The sequence below is a fragment of the Oryzias melastigma genome, linkage group LG17, assembly GCF_002922805.2.
Source record: "Oryzias melastigma strain HK-1 linkage group LG17, ASM292280v2, whole genome shotgun sequence".
NCBI classification, from domain to species: Eukaryota; Metazoa; Chordata; class Actinopteri; order Beloniformes; family Adrianichthyidae; genus Oryzias; species Oryzias melastigma.
The window spans coordinates 29,005,552-29,010,702 of record NC_050528.1 but is presented as its reverse complement, the minus strand read 5'-3'; the positions used below and the strand labels follow the sequence as shown (position 1 = coordinate 29,010,702).

The window sequence follows — 5,151 nt, the reverse complement described above, 5'->3', positions numbered from 1 at the left end:
CTTGGCTTTCCTTCCTTCGTATTTTCCAGCGTTAAACCATGGGGGAGGGAGTCTGGAGTGCTGGCTCACAACTACGGCGGACTACAGGCTCTACTTTTCGGCTCTAAGCGGCAGAGTCCGGCGGGTGGCGAAGCCTCCGACCGGGAACCCCCCGGAAAAGCTGGGATTTATGGCTGCTGCTAACGGGGAGGCTCCCCGGGGACGGCCGTGAAGATGAGGATTCCTCCGGTGAGTTGCTGCATTTGTTTTTCTGTGACATTTAGCAGCTCTGTTGCTCCACACCGCCATTGCAGCGGCACTCCACCGGTCTGCCGCAGTGTTTGGCCGCCAAATGTGCGCGAGGTTTCATAGCGGGAACGCTGGATTTTTGCGTGAATTACACAACCCGCTCCGTGGATTCCAGCTGTCGCTAACTCCAGCGGCGCGGACTTTGAGCGGGTAACCCGCCCGTTACCGGCCGAACTTGGTGAAGCGAGTCGGTGAGGGAGCTGCACGCCGCCGCCGTCACTCTGCGCACGAGCGCCCGCTGGACCCCCGGGGCTGGAGCCCCCCACCCCCGGGCTTACGTAACACCAGCGCGGAGCGGAGGCACCGCCGTTTGAGCCTCCCAGTAAATGCAGCCAACAGTCCCGCTAAGTTGAGGAGCAAACACAGCCAGCTGTTGAGGCTCGTGCTCCTCCTCGGCCTGCAGGCTGGAGCCTCCTCAGGTTGCATAATGGTCACCCATCTGCTCCTTCAGGTTGGGTTGCTGTTGCCATGTTTCATTGCTCCATCATCTGGTTGCCAGGCATCAGCTCTGGGTTTGTCCTGCAGAAGTCCTCAGCCTTCACTCCCCAGTCAGTCAGTCGGTGGAGCTCCTCTGTTCAATCTGGAACTTCCAGACTCGTGAAAAGACATTCTTCTCCGTCTTCATGTGTTTTTTGGAGCCAAAGGAGTAGACTTTATCCATTAGATGCCTGTCTGGTGTGCAGGTTTCCCTCATTCTTTAAGGTGGATTCATGTAGATAAAAGCAAGCCTCAGTATCTACTCCATTCTGGTGCATCCAGGAATTGAAACGCAAGTGCAACTAAACAAAAATGAACGAAAAAAATAAATAAATCATAAAGTATGTGGACGCCTCTGAAAAAACTCAAACATCCAAATCAATCATCATCTAATCAGTGATGTTCCATAGTTCCTACCTCTTCCAGTTTCTTATTTATTCTTTTGTGTTTTGGTTTCTGGAATTTATTTTCTGTTTCCAAAATGTAATGTTGTTTTTTAGCGTTGAATTATTCATTTTTTGGTGTGATTTGTACTTCTAGGCCACCGTACCTTTTCCTCCTCTGATGTTTTTACTGGTTAACTGGAGAAAACCCAAGGAGAGAACAGGAGCTGCTAATAGTTTCTGACACGAGGTGTGAAGCAGAGCGACTCCTCCTGCTTTACCTTCACTCAGGCGTCTCAGTGGATTCACTTTTTCAACAGCGGCCTCATAATCCAGGAGAGTTGACCTCCTGTGGATGTGGAGGTGTGGACTCTTTCATACTTCAATCACTTGTAATTCTCAAAGAATGTTCAGATAAGAAGGAAAACAACTCCCAGCATTCCCAGTCCAGCCTTACATAATAATGTGTCGCTCAGTCATGCGATCCTGTTGTTAGAAAGTGATGTCAGTCCATTCTTAAAGAGAGGAAATGATCATTTGAGGTTTCCTGCGTTCCCTCTCAGTATCACGCCGGCTGTGGATCTAAAAGCAGCATTAGGGCAGGAAGTGTGCTTACAGCTCTGGAACGTTTCAGGCATGACAGAAAAAAAGGCTGGACACTTTTTAAAGACCCACTCCAATGAAAATCATCTTTTTAGCATGATTTTGTTGCATGTTTTATGACAATGGAGGACATATAAAAGAAAATTAAAATTGCGTTTCTGAGTATTTCTATGTTCAAATCGTGAGGAAGGGCAGACGAAAAAAAGGTTTGAAAAAGCTCCATTCTGATGCATCCACCTGCAGACAAACAGATCCATGAACGTCTTTGTTTTCCTCGTCTGAGCTGGAATCTGGATCAAACTGTACAGCTGGATAGCTTTAATATTGCTTCCCATTTTTGTTGCGTTTGCTAGATTTCGGTGAGCTAGTGGGAGAAAGTGTAAACAGATGGATAAGGTGTTTTATTATTGGTCTGTTATAGCCTAAACATGCCAGAGTTGTTGGATTTTAAGTATGAAAATCCCCCAAAATCCCATCATTGTTTGTCTAAAGTTAAGTTATTGGACAAATTTTGTCTTGAAAAAAATCTCTTCAGGATTTAAATGTTCTTTAAATACAAAACAAAAATGGTTTCAATTTAGACGCTGAAAGTACTCCATATTATTACTAAATTAATGTCTACAATATTTTCCACCTCATAGTAATTAAAAGCTTAGAGGAGGCATGAAGTTTAAGATCAATGCCTCAATTTACTGAATAGTTTTTGCCATGAATGGATGAGTAACAAGAGTAGTCGAGGTTTTTAGTGGATCTCATAGAGACCAGATCAGGAGTTTGTGTTGCTTCCCTCTCAAAATACAGAGGTTTAGCTTTGGCTTAATGTGGAAGTAAACAGATGCAGCAGTTAGGTGAGTTTTCATGACATCTAGGATTCCCTGAGAAGACTGAGCCGCAGCAGGAAGTGCTGTTGGTCAGAACAGTTCTTCTGCTGCATGCAGCTCTTTTCATGTTGTTGCCATGGCAGGTGGTCCGGTCTGGAAACCAGGTTTTTTCTTGTGCTTGTTGTTATATGTTACCATGTCAGAATGTCCACAAGTCTATTCATTCAGTCAGTCAGTCAGTCAGTCAGTCAGTCAGTCAGTCAGTCACTCTCTTTCTCTTTTCTTCTCATATCTTCTCATCTCATCTTTTTTCTTCTCATCTCTTTTCATGTCTTCTCATATTTTCTCATTTCTTCTAATTTCCTTTCATCTTATCTCTTCTAATCTAATCTCATATCATCTCTTCTTTTCTCATGTCTTTTCATCTCTTTTCATATCTACTCTTCTCATCTCATCTCTTTACTTCTCTTATCTTCTCATCTCACGTCCCTATTTTTCTCTCATATTTTCTCATCTAATTTCTTTTCATCTCTTCCAATCTCATCTTTTTTTTATTCTAGTCTCTTCTCTTCTCGTGTCTTCATATATTTTCTCATCTCTTCTCATATTTTCTCATCTCTTCTAATCTCATATGTTCTTAATTCTTCTCATTTCCTTTTATCTAATCTCTTCTAATCTAATCTTATATCATCTCTTCTCATGTCTTTTCATCTCTTCTCATATCTACTCATCTTATCTCTTTTTTTCCTCATATTTTCTCATCTCATCTCTTTTCATCTCTTCTAATCTCGTCTGTTCTCTTCTCATGTATTCTCATATTTTCTAATCTCATCTCATATCTTCTGATCTCATCTCTTTTCTTCTCATATCTTCTCATACTTCTCATCTCTTTTCATCTTTTCTCATCTCATCTCTTCTAACCTCATCTCAGAGACATGTAAACAGAAGATTTCAGTTCTATCTTCTAATACCCAGAGTTCAGATTTATTTGTTACTTTACAATAACAGAAATAGTGTAGTGTTAATAAGACCAAATCCTAGCACCTCCAGTCTACTTTTTGCTGCATTAGATTAGAAGATATTTTCTGTTTTAATTTACCTCCAGAACTGAAGCCATGAATGTGTTGATGCTCAGGTGATCATCATCAGCTTTATTTATAAGGCACTTTAACACAATTTGAAATTGAAACAAAGCGCTAAAAAACATTCATTAAAAAAAAGGGAAATTTTTCCATCTTTGAGGGATTTCTTCTCAAATAACTCAAACATTTTGCAACAAATTAATTCTTCAAATTAAAGATGAATGTCAACAGGTGGAAATGTTCCTTCCTCAGAATCATTGAAGCAAACTGATGGAAAGAGTCACTCCTGCATCTCTTCCAGTCAGAGACATGAGAGTTACTTCCTAATAGTGATATCCCGCATTGAGCTGATAATAATGTTGCACTGTGACGCTTTAAAAAATGTCATGCATGAGTCCTGTTTTACTTAATCATTCCTGACAAATCAACCACAAAACTCAGTGTAATGTTGCGTAATGACTGTTAATAATATTGACTTTGGATAAAGTTTAGGCACTGACAGCTCAGCATGAGCAAAGACCCTCTGCTTCAGTCCAGAATAATCTGGAACAGGGTTCTCAAACTCGGTTTACCTTGGGGTCACTGAAGACAGAGCCTGGCTGTGGCTGGGCTGTATGGGGTTCAATTTGTGCCAAAAATATGTTTTTGCATCCACCGTCTATCTCTTTGGTCTATTGTCTATGTCTACTGAACAAGTTTATTGAACATTTGTTCATGTCTATATTCTACTAAGCAATATCTTCTGCGTGTTTCTGTGAAACGACAGAAGCTAACGACGCGAGCAACTGTTGCTAAGGACTTTTCTGATGACCAGATCCAACGACAATAGCAAATGCAAAGGTTCAAGCATAAAGCGAAAACGTCATAAAGCAAATGTAAAGCAATCATCAAAGAAGCGTGGATAGCAGGAGATATTGCTTAGAACACATTGAACTTTTATATTAAGGCAGGGGCCGCAAAGTATTAACTTGGGGGCCACAAAATGGCCCGTGGGCCGCCAGTTTGAGACCCTTGATCTAGAACATCTGGAAATCAGAGGACAGGAAGTCTTCAGAAAAACTAAACCAGAACAAATCTATCGTAATGGATGTAAAGAATACATCTTAACCATCATTATCTTTAAACTAACTAAAAATAAAGTCAATGAAGATGATAGTTTATTAAACCTTTCATGAATCGTGCAGCCTCTGTTCTTCATTAGTTTTTGGTTTTAAAACAAGATTAAACCTGAAAAGTTGCATTACTTGTGATAATACTTGTGTGACTGAAGTAGTCGCTGAAGATGCTGAAACTTTTTGCTGGAAATGGTGAACCAATTAACTTTAATTGGTTCAGGGATTTACTGAAAATACAAAAGCTATTTGCAAAATGTTACATTTGCTAAAAGACTGGAAATTTCATTAAATAACTATAAAAGAATGCTGAAGTTGACCTAAATTTATTTAAATTGAGTAGTAAAATTGCTTAAAAATCCCTAATACATGACAATTTTGCTAA

At 40.6% G+C, this 5,151-nt stretch overlaps 1 protein-coding gene across 2 annotated transcripts in view; it reads left to right on the top strand.

Annotated features, from left to right (window-relative positions):
• Window positions 1-5,151, top strand: part of zfyve9a (zinc finger, FYVE domain containing 9a) — a 30,723-nt gene continuing 25,572 nt past the window's right edge. The window contains exon 1 of one of the 2 annotated variants that reach the window (XM_024281209.2): window positions 1-228. The gene's annotated coding sequence lies outside the window, so the exon portion shown is untranslated. The remainder of the gene's footprint in view (window positions 229-5,151) is intronic. The other variant, XM_024281218.2, reaches the window with a different exon arrangement.